Consider the following 15,581-nt stretch of genomic DNA (forward strand, 5'->3'; position numbering starts at 1 on the left):
CATTGCCGCACTCCTGCCTGAATAACGACGATGCTGCCTTCTCCAATCCTGACCCTGCTATGAATGACTATGAACTGCGCAATCCAGAACCGGCTGCGCTGCCTAAGGTCGGTGTATTCACATCCCCACCTCAGCCCGGCGGCCCGGTCCCGGTTTGTGGCGAGCACGACCGTTACAGAAGCACAGTAAGTAAAGAAAAGAAAAATACCTTAAAACCAACTATCACTGAGCTAAAATATTTATGAGATTTTTTAATGTGTCATGTTCATGACCAATATCATCCATGGTGGTTTAGTACCTGGTGAGTCTGTGATGGAATGGGACATTTGGTCGCGGCTGTTCCTCCACGACCAACTCCTCACTGGCGTTTCGCCGCAGGGGGACCCTGTGCTGCCCACTGCTTCAACGAGACGGTAAGTTTTTGGGCCGGGTTACTTTTAGGGTATGGGGTTAACTTTAGTGTTTTGGTGGTTCAGGTATGGGGTTATCATTAGGGGTTTTAGCGGTTAATGTTAGGACTCGGGGTAAATGGTTAAATGGTAGGGGTAGCATTAGAATTAGAGGTTTACATTAATGTGTTGTATGGTAAGGGGTAAGGTTAGTGACTTGCCTTAGCAGCGAAGTGGCCGGTGCCTGAGTGTCCCGGCGGTGAGGTGAGCAGCTGCTAAGCATTGGCGGTCATTTGATCGTGGTGAAATGGCCATGACCAAATGTCCTAGACTGAGTATGTGATAACTGTACCTTCCTCTACAATGGTGACCTCCTGCAGACATTTACAATGGGTAGAATGTCTTACTGTATTTTAGTAACACTTCCGCAACAAACACTGAAATTAACTTTCACGACTGAATTGTGGAGTTACATTTTTTTGCTGATTTCATTTTTTTTCTTTTCTTCCCCTAATGCTGCCGTGTTTATCAAGTGCTGCCAACTGGAACATTGCTACAAAAGGGGTGCATATTACATCATCGCTTATACTTGACCTTGTCACGTACAAGCTTTCTTCCCTCATACTCATACTCCACACGCAACATACCAACCCACATTAACTCACCAGATGCATTAATCGCACAACACTGAGCTGAAGGTAAAATGGCCACAGTTATTATTAATAAATTATAAATATATATTCAGCATTTTCCAAACTCATTTTTTTGGGAATGAGATGTTTGCCCAGCCGGTGAGTTGTCCTTTTTGGTCTCCACAGCCCCTCCTTCCTCCTTCTACCATGCGCTACCAACCCCCAGACTCTCCCTTCCTAAAGTTAACCCACTCATGGCTCCCAATGGGTCAGGAACAGACAACCAGGCTCAGGAAAGAGGGAAAAGAGGAGGCCATGGAAACCAAATAGACAGAAGGGGAACGGGGGAAGCTCATCCTGTGGTCATGCCACCTTTCCCCTATGTGTACAGTATGTCAGGACTTCCTTTATGTCGCAACTCGTCAATACATCAAAAGGTTTTTTGTCAATTTTACTCCTTTTGAGCCAATTAATGTTTTAGAGAATGTGTAGTGATAGGGATGGAAAATAGAGATTTTTTTTGGCAAATCAGGGCCAGCCATTCATTTCTATAATTGTTTATATATTATTAAAGCTGTGGTAATTTACTCACAATTATGTGTGGTGTCGTTATTGGGTCAGGGTTTAAAGGATGGCTTCTTATGTTAAAGGAGAGGATTTGATTTAATCTGTCCAAAGTCATGCATTTTCAGTAATGTATGTCCAATTTAAAGCTGCAGTCCAAGCAATATCTTACATGTGTTTTTTTTTAAATAAATTATTTCTGTACTATGAGAAAAAATAACTCTGAATTACATTTTTAATGTATTATAATGTAACACACATTTTTTGTTTCCATAGCAACCATTTACAAAGTCACATCCCCTTTCTCTTCTGAAACAGGCCCTGGCAGACCCCTTTGAGCCCTGCCCTCTCCCTAGCAGTGCACCAATTGTATTTACTGACTGCCTGGCCACATGATCTTCCCCACAGAACTTTGCATCTTTGAACCTCTTCTACTGAACCGACAGCAATTTAGTGAACCCCCAAGCAGAATCTTCGTCGATCGATCACAGGAGAAAGGATCGATTGGCAACTTAGCTAAAGTCTTATCATTCTGTGGATTGTATTGATGCACATATTAAATTGAAAAAAAAAATGTTTCTTTTAAACAGCAGCTTGGACTGCTGCTTTAAGATATCTGTCCATCTAAGTTATGATTTCTCCATCAACCCCATTTTAGTATTGTCCTTCCAAATGATCACTGTTTGTCTAAATATTGGACATTCTCACAAAGAAGTAGAATGTAAAAGAAAGAGTTAATGTTAGTTGAAATGGGCAAAACCTTCACCCAAGTTTGCAAATATGATAAACTTGGGACATTCCTGCCCATTAAAGCAAAGATCCGCAAATGTGCCCAAGTACCAAAAAGGATTCGCAACTCATATTTTCTGATATATTTCCACAATATTTGGCAATTATTACCTTGATCTTAGCGGGTCTCACTCTACTTTTATTGAAACTCGTAAATGGGGTGAATGTTCACATGAACATCTGGATACACACTTTTTTCTGGGCAAACTCAAAAACATTATTTTGCTGAACTTTACACTTTAGGAAAATTTCTTTAAAAATGCAAAGTAGATGTCAGAACAGCATATTCAATAGTATACAGTAAATATGCAAAACTGTCCCAACGGTGTTTTGTAAAAATGTCGCTGTTCCCGGTGATATTTCACCAAGCTTACAGGGCTAGAAAAAAATAATTTACTTGATGGAATTTAGAGTCCCCACTGACTTACTGTATATAGTGTCGGAGATCGATACTCTTTTCTTTCAACAATATTCAATTAATTGCAAATGTGGATTCTGACACACACACAGTCACAGGGGTTTGTAGAAGAAGTGTAGACACATTTTTGACCCAGGCTGTGCTGAAAAAGCTTTGTTTCATAGTTACATAGTAGTTACATAGTAGATGAGATTGAAAAAAGACGTAGGTCCATCAAGTTCAACCTATGCTAAATTTAGACAACAGATACTTTATCCTATATCTATACTTACTTATTGATCCAGAGGAAGGCAAACAAAAAACCCCATTAAGTGGAAACATTAATTCCTTCCTGACTCCAAGAATTGGCAATCGGATTAATCCCTGGATCAACATCCTTCCCATGTATTCTTATTTGGTATATCCCTGTATACCTTTCCCTTCTAAAAAGATGTCCAACATTTTTTTGAACAAATCTATTGTATCTGCCATCACAGTCTCCATGGGTAACGAATTCCACATTTTAACTGCCCTTTCTGTAAAGAACCCTTTCCTTTGTTGCTGGTGAAATTTCCTTTCCTCCAACCTTAAGGGATGGCCCGAGTCCTTTGTACTGCCCGTGGGATGAATAGTTCTTTTGAAAGCTCCTTGTATGGTCCCCGAATATATTTGTATATAGTTGTAAGGGTGTGTTAAAACCCAGAATGTGTGTATGGCAGGTTCTTCGGCGGCACGGTATATAGGGGGCCGCCATGTTGTTGCGCAATACTGTGAGGACACGGACAAGGTCGTAGGTCGCGCATGCGTAAGGGCAGTGTGTGAACGCGGGGCCAATAAGAAAAGGCTCTGATATGGACGGCAACTCCCTCGAGCTCTGGGGGCAATCACCTGATACAAGGAGCCAATGGGAGGGCGGAAATTACGAGAACGGGAACAGGAAGCATGGGGGCAGAGACCACGTTAGCAGAGGAGCTCGGGACCGAGCGAGAGAAGGAGTGTGATTGCAGGGGGTCCGTGCCCCGCCTGCATAGGCCAGAGATTACTCCCAGGCCCATAGGAGATTTTCCCTGAGTCACCGTAGGCTGCGGTACTGTAGGGACGCCCGGTAGTGGAGAGTATTATTATCTTAGATAGGGACAGCGCACAGAGTTGTGGACAGTCATCTGGGATCAGACGGCTGGACATCTCGGCGTCCGGAGGATCTGAGCAGGAGCAGCGGACCCTTTGTGAAGAGGCGCCGGTCACCGCCGTGACCGGGAGGTACTATTGTCATTTATGTGCACCAACACCGGTCATCAGGCGCTGATCCCGCCTTAGGAATAACTCTAGTAGGACAGTAGCAAGTGGCTAGCGGACTGCGTACATTAGCTAACCTATTGCAAGGACAACCCTCTATAGAGCGTGGCAGAGCCACAGTTGTACAGGACATTTTCATTAGGAATGCGGCCGAGCCGCCTAGTACAAAGACTCCAACGTATAGAGCATAAGTATAGTGTTATAAGATAAGCGTATGTATATTGGGCGATTGCCAAGGTTCATATAGAGTATAAGTTCATGATTGCGCACAGTAAACTTGGTTGCACGCATTGTTGGTGTATTTCTTGCCCAGGGCGATCTTACGTAACGGGGATCCTGGGTAAGTGGAGGCGCTGCGCTAGACTCATTACCCCAGGCTCCCAGCTAGCGGAGGCTCATATCTCCTGGAGCCGCAGGTTAAGTGCAGCACTAGTAGTCCCTTAGGAAGGAGTTCAGAAAAAGGGCTACATAGTTATCATCAGTGTTCGACAAACCTATACATTTGCATGCCCCGGTCAAGTGGATTTAACATCGTGGCGAGCTCCTATTGGCCCAAGCAGCACACGTGTGGTACTAGGTGGCGAGTAGATTTTTTTGTTCGGTCTAGTTCCATAATGTCTTTGTAATACAGCAGGCATAAGCTTATAGGGATCCATGTTAAATTGGACAATGTGAGTGCTCATTTGCATGTCATTACCCAGAATCCCTGGCTGCAGTGGAAGCACTGTATGCTAAGAGATAATGTGGACAAGCAGGTTTGCGAACCTGTCTGAGACGTCAATTTGCTGACAAGAGGTATTTTTATTTTCTGTACCGTGGAGGGTTTTTGTCACTTTTTTTACTCACCATAATGTATTTTTTGTCTAGAAGGGGTCAGTTCAATGTAATAAAAGCTCAATGTTAAAAAATGCAAGTAGGTTCTTTCTCAGTTTAGAATGTATTGCTGCACTAAAAGCAAACATACTATTATAAAGAAAAGTAATCAAACTCATGCACTATTCATAACTGCGTGAGTTGGATCATATTAATCATGAACATAGGTCACACCCCCTAATCAATATTATAATTTCAATAAACACACAACATCCCAGCAGGTTCAAGAACCTGTATAGTCAAGAACTCCAACTGAAAGATACTGCCACAGACCAAGTGAGGGACCCTTGGAAGTAAAAAACTGTTAAAACACTAATAAGAGTGTAAGCTCTTTTATAAGACATACTCCCTCTTCTAGGGGAGGTCAAAGGTTTAACATCATAGGGTGAGGTAGACACAATAGCAGCATTAATTCATGTAGTGCTCAGCTAACTCTCTCCTATCCCTATATAAGTTCAAAAATACTTATCTATAGAACACATGGAGAGCTACCTGTGAAGACACCTGAGACACCTTGGAAATAAGGTAATATAATATGCAACAAAAATATGCTTATTTCTCTTTCAGAAGCAGGGTGTAGATACAGTAAATGTTCAATGCTTGTACAGTATATTCTTTTTGAGTCAATTTTGCTTGGTTCACAATTGTTGCAAAAATGTAGCAGATTTCTATTGAATAGCTATGGAAAAGTTTTGACTCAGGTTTTTGGTTCAGTGGTTGAAATACTAAACTTTGTAAAGAATAAACATACATAGGGCCTCATGCAGAGAGCAGCGCTAGATTAAATTGGAGAGTTCAATTTTTTTTAGCTTTATTGGAGAGTTTTTTTCTCCATATGCAGAAAGGGCATAAAACTGCCTTTCTGCATATGGAGAGTTTCAACCAGCGCTATGAGCGCTGTTGAAACTGTTGGGAAAAAAATCGCGTTTTTTTTTTTTCTTCTCCCTCTGGCCAGCCTCCTGCCAACTTTTTTTGGCGGAGGTAAATTGAGAATTTCTCTCCATGTTATTGGCGCGATCAGCCACTAGATGGCGATCGCGCCTTTCTGAATAGGGATATTTTTAGAACAGGGGAAATTTAGGTTCTCGCCGGTAGCTCGGCGAGTCACACAAAAAAAAAAAAAAAAATGGCGCTTTTTTTAAAACTCGCCAGTACCTGCTGTTCTACAGGCATTTCTCTCCAATAAATGCCGCTATTCACATTGCCGCTGCTCTCTGCATGAGGCCCATAGTGGGAACACTTAGAGATTCTAAACACATATTTTCAAATACTATATGTGATTTTAGCAAATGTCTCTACATTGGCAATTAAAACATGCAATTTTTCAGATCAATATATTTCCCAGAGACATTTCATTAGCTACCAAGTGACTTTGCAGAGCTGAGGTCTACAGTTTCTGCATAGAGCTAAAAGTTAAGAGCTACTTAACTTTGTGTGATTTCACAGAGAATACATACAGCGTGACTCACAAAAAGTACATACTGTATGGTCTGACTAACGAAGATACGTTGGAGGCTGTCTTTTTCTCTTTTCATTTGTGAGTGTAACATTCACATTATACTTAGATGTGGCTAACACAATTAGAGGTGCAAACTGCAACTACTACAAATAAATAATCTTAATAAAATTACAATGAGTCACAAGTTAGTCAGAGCAAAGTAACATAAACTGAGCTTGAATAAGTTTCAATATTTATGCATTTAGGCAGTGGAGACTTTAGTCTTATATATATATTAGTGTATTTTCTTTAAAAACACACAGGTTGATTAAGTCAAGTACTGTACAGATGTAGCACAATTTCGGAGGGGATGATTAAACTACCATAGTGTCGATTGAGGCATTTACTTCAATAGGAGTCTCATGGAAGAATTCAGTGCTGTCTCTAAAAAAGGGTGGTTCAGGAAATACTGAGTTGTGCTGCATCTTTATAGTCAGCTGAGAAGTAGTCTTGTGTTTAATTAAAGCAGCAATCCCTCTGTATTTTGTTTTAAGTAATCTGAACCAGGAGGCCACGTTTAGTAAAACCACCAGATTTTATTAAAGGAGTCCCCTATGTAAGAGATATGTATCCCTAATGGTCAATTTATAAGAAGAAAGCCCAGTGTGACTGAATCCATTACTCGGCTCCAAAGTTTTCTTTTCAACCAAGCATCCAAGTAGGGCAGTCATTCAAAAAAGCTTTATTACAAACATGCTGAGCAGTCACATATAATCAGCCACTCTTCTGCATTAACCGTGTGGCCTTATCCACCAGTCATTCTTAGAGGTCCTAACTTGTATTGAGAAATATAGTAGACTCATCAATCCAATCCAAAAAAATCACCTTAATGCCCAAATTTGCAGTGACTTTCAGTGCCATACCATCTTCACTGGTCCCTTGTTCCTAGTCATTCTCTGTGTCAACTACTTCTGCAGTGGTTTGGTTCCGTAGTTGTATGCTGGGCTCAGGCAACCCTGTCTGTGGCCCTGTCCACTCAAATACATTATTTAATTATTATTTGTGTGCAAATTTTTAAGACCATAATTTTTCCTACTTAACCATCTAGTGCAGAAAGAGTATCATCTTGGCTTAGATGTTTTTCCCAAGAGGAATGACTAGTGTCACATAGTCCCAGGATAGAAGGCAGCTTTCTGTCTGATTTATAACAGAATGTGCAGACATAGTGTGATGTGATACACCCCACAGATTCACAGTCACTAAAATTCATACCAGACTACAATGGTTCTGGTTTCCCTCACCTGCTCTCCTAATTGAGGAACATAAATATTTTGCAGTGAGGTTCACTGCTGCAGTCTCTCTCTTAAAGCCTGGAGGCTGGGAGGAAACTGCTGCTCCCAGTATCCAGTTTGGGGTAGATGTCCCCCCCCCACCCCCACGTGTTGCAGTATCTGAGGTTCTATTGGGACACTGTCCCCATATGACAGTTAAGGACACAATATTATCTCTGTGTGTTATTTAAAGTTGGTAAATGGCTTACCCAGCCATCATTGCAGATAGGGATATGCATTTGAGTTAGACTCCTGAAAGGAGTAGATATTTCCTTTTATGAATTCTTTTGTTTCTTAAAGTGACAGTGTTTAAAATGTTCAGTGTCACTAATGGAAAAATAAACCACTGAAGGCTGAGGGCTGAGTGCCTCTCGTGTGTATACATGTGCTTGGCCCCCTTTTCTACAAATTAAACCCTAGAAGACTGTGTCACGAAGAGCCTGGGCAAAAGGCAACACTACATAAAGGGAGCAGTTTGCCACATATGGTGGAGAGTGCGGGCAGACACTGAAAGGTCTGTTGGTTTGGAAAAAAACCGTGAGGAATTAAAATGGCCATCCGGCCAAAGAAAAGTGCAGAGTCTGCGAGTGAAGTCTGTCCCACTGTGTATGACCAGTTGTGCTTACAGCATACACAGAGAATGTGTGAAGTGTGGATGCAAAAGCACCCAAAGCTCAGTAGATGAAGATATGTTAAGTCCCTGAACTCAAGCAGAAAACCAAAATGTTTGCTGAAGAAAGTGAAAATTGCATTTAGCAAGTGCTGAGTGTAAAGTCTGCCCTGTCAGATATGAAAAGATTGCTGTGCTGTGTAAAGCTAACACCATAAGCAAAGTGCTGAGTGTCAAGTTTTCTCTGCTGGGTGTTTAAAATGTCCGATATGAAATGTTTGCTTTGTAATGTACATAACCATGCAACACAGTGTCCCTTCAGGCCATATGACGAGGATGATGATGATGACAACTCATATGTGGCCCTAGGAAGAGAGCCGTACCCGCAGAGGGAAGCTACAAAAGTGACCAGCGTCAAGAGCGCAGGACCCCATAATGTTGTAGTCAGTGACGGAGAATTCAGAGCCGTGCAGGCTAGAAGAAAACCAGGTGATTTTCTAAAGGAGTCAGTATCCTGGGCCTGTCATGAACCAGGTCACACGGGAGAAGTGTATCCCCAAATTTTCAAATACAAACAGTGGCAACAGGAGCAGAACAAGGAATACTGTCTCCCACAGCTGCAAAAGCAAGCAACGCCTTGTGAATGCAAACACGATGTGGCAACTGGTAACAGTGAGTATGTGCCCAGTACTACTGATCTCTCAGGGGCTACTAAAGCATAGAGAAAGAAAAAGAAAAAAAGTGTTTCTCAAGTCACAGAGGAAGTGACTGAAACACTTAGTGAACCTGCTATTTCAGGACAATGTGCGTCAGAAAGGTGCAGAGATATGCTGGAGGCTGGAGTGATGAGCGAGTCAATATAAGAATGGCCGCAAAAGAAAAAGAGGAGCAAAATGTAGCTGAACCCTTGATCCAGGATAAAGAGGCCTTAATTTCTGCACTCCAAATTGCCCGCCATGATTATGAAGTCCTGCAGGAGCAATTGGATAAGGAGCAAGAAGCTTATGCCAAGGTACAGATATTTATGCTCCCAGGTATACAAGAATACGAGGCTTTGAAGAAAACATAGCGTCTCTTATGGAGTGAGTTGGAGGAGGTGAAGACTAGTCTGGAAAAGGCCAACCCCTCAATTGCTACCATGGATGAAAAGCAGAACAACTCTGACAAACTGATTGCTAACCTAAAACAGAAATATAAGGAGGCTCTACAAGAGGTTCACGCTCTCAGCACAGAAGTGGAACACTCACACTAGGGCGGCCACGGTCTAAACACAGAGCTGGGTATGTTGAAGAAAACCAATGAGAAGGCCCTGAGTGATTTAGAGACTGTAAAGAGAGAGAATTCAAGTCTGAAAGAGGAAAATTCAGATTTGTTTGACCAGGCCAGTGAAGGAAAGGAGAAGCTTCACCAAGCAGAAAAAATGAAGGAACAATTGTCCCAGGAAAATTTAGAAGTTCAGGCAGCACTGCAGAGGCAGCTGCAAGAGCTGCGTGCGCATCTACAGGAGGCCAAGAAGATGCAGTGGGTCCTCCAGGAAGAAAGTATCCAGGCTGCTAACAAAGTAAAAGTTCTGCAGGAGCGTCTGAGTACCCAGTGTGTCCCAGCAGAGCACAATATACAAAAAAAAGAGCGCAGAGACAAAACTCTATGAAATTCACATGAATATTTATTATAGTATATAAAACTCTTACAGTTTAAAATCACTCTATGGGCTTGCTGATATCCTCTCTGTATCACCCGATGGAAAGAACTTTCAGACCCCTGGTTCCTCGGTCCACTCTTGGTGCACAGATCTAGTTGGTGCATGGAGTGGCCACCCTGCACAAGGCAGCCGAACTACGTAAGTACAGTATTCTTGTGCAGTTCATGGATTTTTAATTATTTATATTTTTAGTGGTTTTTAGGCTTTTTTTTATGTGGTTCTATGTTGCTTTATTTTTTGTGGTAAGTGTTCATTATGTAAATCTATGTCATCTTTGTATATGGGTTGATTGTCCAATCAAAGCTTAATTAGCGACGCATATGGGCCACTGGAAATGTATCTATGGGTATAAATGATTATCCTCAGCGTTCCAAAATTGTCTCCTGATGAAGCGTGAATACACGCAAAACAAGTAGAGAGATTTGCTGTTACAGTGTCTGAGGGCTTGACGTGGTGTCAAAGCCCGCCAGGACACTGACAATCCTTCCCTGTTCACTATAAGAACCGTAGGAGTGGCAGTCTAGCTAACCGGCAGCTCTCGTGAGATATGTGGGACCCGCAGTGCACTCTGGGATCCGTAGTTCGACTGCCTTGTGCAAGGTGGCCGCTCCATTCACCAACTAGATCTGTGCACCAAAAGTGGACCGAGGAGCCAAGGGTCTCTAAGTTCTTTCCATCGGGTGATACGGGGAGGATATCAGCGAGCCCATAGAGTGATTTTAAACTGTAAGTGTTTTATATACTATAATAAATATTCATGTGAATTGTATATTTCATAGAGTTTTTTTTCTCTGCTCTCTTTTCTTTTTTGTATATTGTGTCTTTTTTGCCCTGTTGGATCACGGGATAGGATTGGAGCAGCGGGAAACTCTCAGTCCAGGAAGAAGCAGGAGGCTATCTATCAGTACATTCACCACCAAACTGTCCCCACAGAGAAGCATGAGGAGCTGAAGGTTACGTTGAGCGTCACAAGAGCATCGCTGGAGGCGGAGCTTAGAGGCCAAGTGACTGTATGAGAGGGATCACGAGAAGGTCCAGAAACAAGTGCAAGAGATGAAGAAGCAGAGAGGCTGCTCCATCCCCAAAGTCAGTACACTCAGGAGAAAGAGATGTGGAAATCACAAGCAGCGGTGACCCAGGTGATAAAATCTGCAGAGCTTCAAAATATGAAGGATGCGCTGATGCAAACTCAGAGCAAGCAAAAGGAAGAGATGGAGGCCCTGAGAGGAAAATTGCAGGATGCAATCAAGGTCTCTTACTGAGGACCTGCTCCAAAGAGAGAAAAGCATTCTGACATTTCAGAAACATTACAGAGCGTTTGTCCAAGGAAGGATGGCGAGAGAAAGCTATTTGCGTAAACGCTCTGCGACTGTCGCCATACAGTCCACCTACAGAGGGAGGAAAGCTCGTCTGTTGTTTCGCCAGCTTGGGTTATTCAATCATTCTGGCAAATGAGGCAGCAAAGAAAGAAGTATCAATACTTGAAGGAATCTGTGATTCTACTACAGTTAAAGGTTAGGAAGTATCAGAAACAAAGACACTACAGAGATGTTGGAAAAGCTGCAAGAGTGGTTCAGTCTGGATATCAATCCTACCTCCTAACCAAGCAAACTGTGCATTCCTATAAGTGTATCTGCAATTCCATTGCAGTATTACAATTTGCTATAAAGATCAAGTTGGGGAAAGAGATTCCAAAGCTAAAAGAGATACGTTGGTCACAGAAGCAGACCATGGAAAGTGAACTCAATGTCCTCTCTGATGAAAAAGAGGAAGGAGAAATAATTGATTTTGATAGTTCTGCTGTTATTCCAGAAGCAGATAGACACCCTCCTGAGAATAATGAGAATGTACTCAATGATCTGGGATTCAAAAATCCAGATTCTCAATTTCATTTGCTGTGCCCAGATATCAAACTATTAAAGACACCCAGGCCACCACAGAAGATGGCTTAGCCAAGTGGGTGGCAGTTCCTGAAAACACAAGTGGATGGAAAATCCTGATAACGTTATTATTATTGACTGCGTTTATACAGAAGCAATTAGGTCTCCAAAACCCAAAGGCCTGGTAATTGCCCCAATAGGGAAATCAAAAATTTCTGATGAGTAGAAATTTTCTTGAGAAGAAATTTCAGTAAGAAGAACATAGATGGTTCAAAGATTGGAAAACAGAGGTGACGAAGGGCACCTCTGCACCTGAATAGTTCCAGATCTTACCACTCTGGACCGCAGTGTGGATCCAAGGAGAATCTGGTCCAGGTGTCTTGTCAGAGGCTGAAGAAACAGTCCAGTCATGTGCAGGATGCAGCGGGCATTGAAATGAAGTCTGAGGGTGTAATGGACTGGAAGTCAAGAAAAAAAATGTGTGGGAACTAACTGATTAGGTTACACTTGTGGACTACAGATGCAGCGGCCGTTATTCGAACAAATTACGGTGACATTTTTGTGTGCGCTGCTGTACTCCACGTGGCATTGACGCCGCAAATCGCTCCAGGCACACGTGTTTATCATTGTTGCTTTGTTTGAATCTCATGGCTTGTGTGCAATTAAATGCAATGAAATGAATGAATTGTAATGTGTACAGTACTGTGCCACTGTGCTACTGTGTCAATTTCAGGTGTTTAAAAGCCAGAACACTAAAATGCTGTTTTATGCAGTCTCCTGCACTCGCGTCTTAAGGCAGTATGGTTGGAAGAAATTCCGCGCCATGACATGGGTATTCCGAGGTATACACCGCATGAAGTGTTTTAATAACGGCCGCTGCATCTGTATGTCACCGACACTTAAACCTTGCAACAGTGTGCAGTGTGTGAATATTGCAATATTGTAATTTTTCTCTCTTTGAAAATGCAGTTAAGGCTACAAGTTAGTATACAGGGTTGACGGCCCTTAAAAAGATAACAAGATTTGTATCTTCTAAAAGTATTAATACAGTAGCTTACAGCATAGTACAAAAAGTTAGGTAGTGGCCTTTTCGTAAAATATATCCATGGTCGCTCACCCCAGAAGGTGTAAACTGGGGGGGGGGGGGGGATATGTGACATAGTCCCAGGATAGAAGGCAGCTTTCTATCTGATTTATAACAGAAAGTGCAGATATAGTATGGATGTGATCCGCCCCACAGATTCACAGTCTCTAAGGCTGGTGGATAGAAAATACATACCAGACTTTACAATGTTTCTGGTTTCCCTCGTCTGGTCGCCTAATTAAGGAACAGTAATATATTGCAGTGAGGTTTGCTGCTTTAGTCTCTCTCTCTTAGAGCCAGGAGGCTGGGAGGAAAACTGCTGCTCCCCAGTATCCAGTTAGGGGTAGGCAGCCCCCCCACGTGTTGCAGCATCTGAGGATCTATTGGGACGCTGGGGCTTATGCAGAGAGGATAGATATGGAAATTGCGCCATCTTCTGGCCAAAAAACTCGCCACAAAACCTTTTACTCGTGAGAAAATGGCGCGATTTTTAAAATCCGCCAGAACTGTTTTCTGAAGTGTAAAAGGCGCCAAACACGTGGCGAGAACCTGGAACTCGCCATGCTAATATAGCGTGCAATTGCAGAAGGTCCGAATCGCGTGAACGTGCCAATATGTGCTATAGTTTGGCTAGTTTTAGGTATCCAGGAAAAGTTGGCTATACAGCTCACGCTACGGTATGGCGAGTTTAATGCAAATCGGAACTCGCCGAAATTGACACCACATGTGTAAAAAGAGGTAACGACGTTTTCAGCATATGACCTTAAGTAACGGCAATTCTGTGGCTATTTTATTGCCGTTTTACAAGTATATAAAGTTCCTCTCTGCATAAGCCCCGCTGTCCCCATCTGACAGTCAATGACTCAATATTATCTCAGTGTGTTATTTAAAGTTGGTAAATGGCTTACCAAGCCAAGTTTACAGATAGGGATAAGCATGTGAATTAGATTCCTGAAAGGAGTAGATATTTCCTTTTATGATTTCTTTTGTTTCTTAAAGTGACGGTGTTTAAACTGTTCAGTGTCACTAATGGAAAAATAAACCGCTGAAGGTTGAGGGCTGAGTGCCCCTTGGTTGTATATATACGTGTTTGTCCCCCTTTTCTGCAAATTAAACCCTAGAAGACTGTGTCGCAAAGAGCTTGGGCAAACGGCAGCGCTACATAAAGGGATCCATTTGCCACACTAGTCATACTTGACTGATATCTATTCAATTGTGTCCTCTCCCTAGTAATGTCTGCAGATTTGGAACTCTCTCATTCTCTTCACATATGCCTCATAATTGTTTCTATCTACATTACATTACTCTTTCATTTTCAGACTACAGAGGTGATGTATCTAGGCACATTTGGAGCAATATGTAGTCAAATTGTGTCATTTTCATCTTGTGCCTCTGTCAAGGAGTGGATCTTAGTGGCTGGAACAGTGAGCCAATAAGCAAAGGCACAAATGGGTCACCAGCGGGGTTCAGGTCAGGTAGCAAAGCGGCATCCTCTGGGTCACAAGCAGAGGTCCAGGGCAGGCAGTGAAGGGACGTTATCGGGGTCACAAGCAGAGTTCCAGGGCAGGAAGCGAGATCAGAGACAGGGACAGCAACAGCAAGCAAGGATGGGTCTGAGGTTGTGTAAATTTTTCTGCCTAACAATTTGTGATAAATGTAAAAAAAAAAAACACTTTCCTCCAAACGCAAGCAGATAATGGAGCAATGTGTCAAAACAAATATCTATTTGCATTTTTTTATTTTCAGAAATCTCCCCCTATCTGTGATGCTAAGTTTATGAACCTCTGTGTGCTTATTCGCTTCAATATTTGTATTATAGAGTGTGCTGTCTTACCTATATCCTTCACTTCTACCTATGGAAATGCTTAGTTATTTGATCCAATTATACCCGTTAAATGAAGTAGTACGGGCAATCAGCCACTCAAAACAGACCACTACAAAATTGAAAATAAGGAATAGAATGTAAATTAATCTGATTGAGCAGGAATTGCCAAATCAGGCCTCATCCTAGCTACTTTTGGAAAAGTGTTGGAGCGCAACTCTCAGGGTGTATGTAAGGGATAAAGAACAAAAGACACAAAGAGTGCCTTGCACAGTGATATTCAACCGGGGTTCCATGGCCAGGGCAGACTTGAAGAATGGGGCCCATGCAAATGTTACGACATAATCACATTCAGTCTACTTTGGCTTCACATGTCTCTCCTTTTTTCCCCTTAGTGTCTTTCTCTCTCACACCGTTTGTCATTCCATCTTTTTCCCTCCTCTCTTATATCCCTCCTGTCCCTCCTCGGGCTTTTTTCTCCTCAGCATATCGCTCTCCTCACTCCCTACCCCAACCTCTCTTTTTTTTCTCCTTTCCTCCACAGCCCGTCTCTCTCTCCTTTCCCTTCCATCATGTCTCATTCTCTCTTTTCCCCAGTATGTCTCTCTCTCTCCTCCTCCCCCAGCCTGTGTCTCTCCTCTCCATTCGCAACCTGTCTCTTCTCTCCATCCCCAGCATGTCTCTCCTCCACAACCTGTCTCTCCCGTCTCCCCCCAGCCTGTCTCTCTCCTCTTTCAACCCAGCCTGTCTCTCCTCTCTCCCCCCAGCCTGTCT

This window comes from Ascaphus truei, chromosome 1 (genome assembly GCF_040206685.1).
Source record: "Ascaphus truei isolate aAscTru1 chromosome 1, aAscTru1.hap1, whole genome shotgun sequence".
NCBI classification, from domain to species: Eukaryota; Metazoa; Chordata; class Amphibia; order Anura; family Ascaphidae; genus Ascaphus; species Ascaphus truei.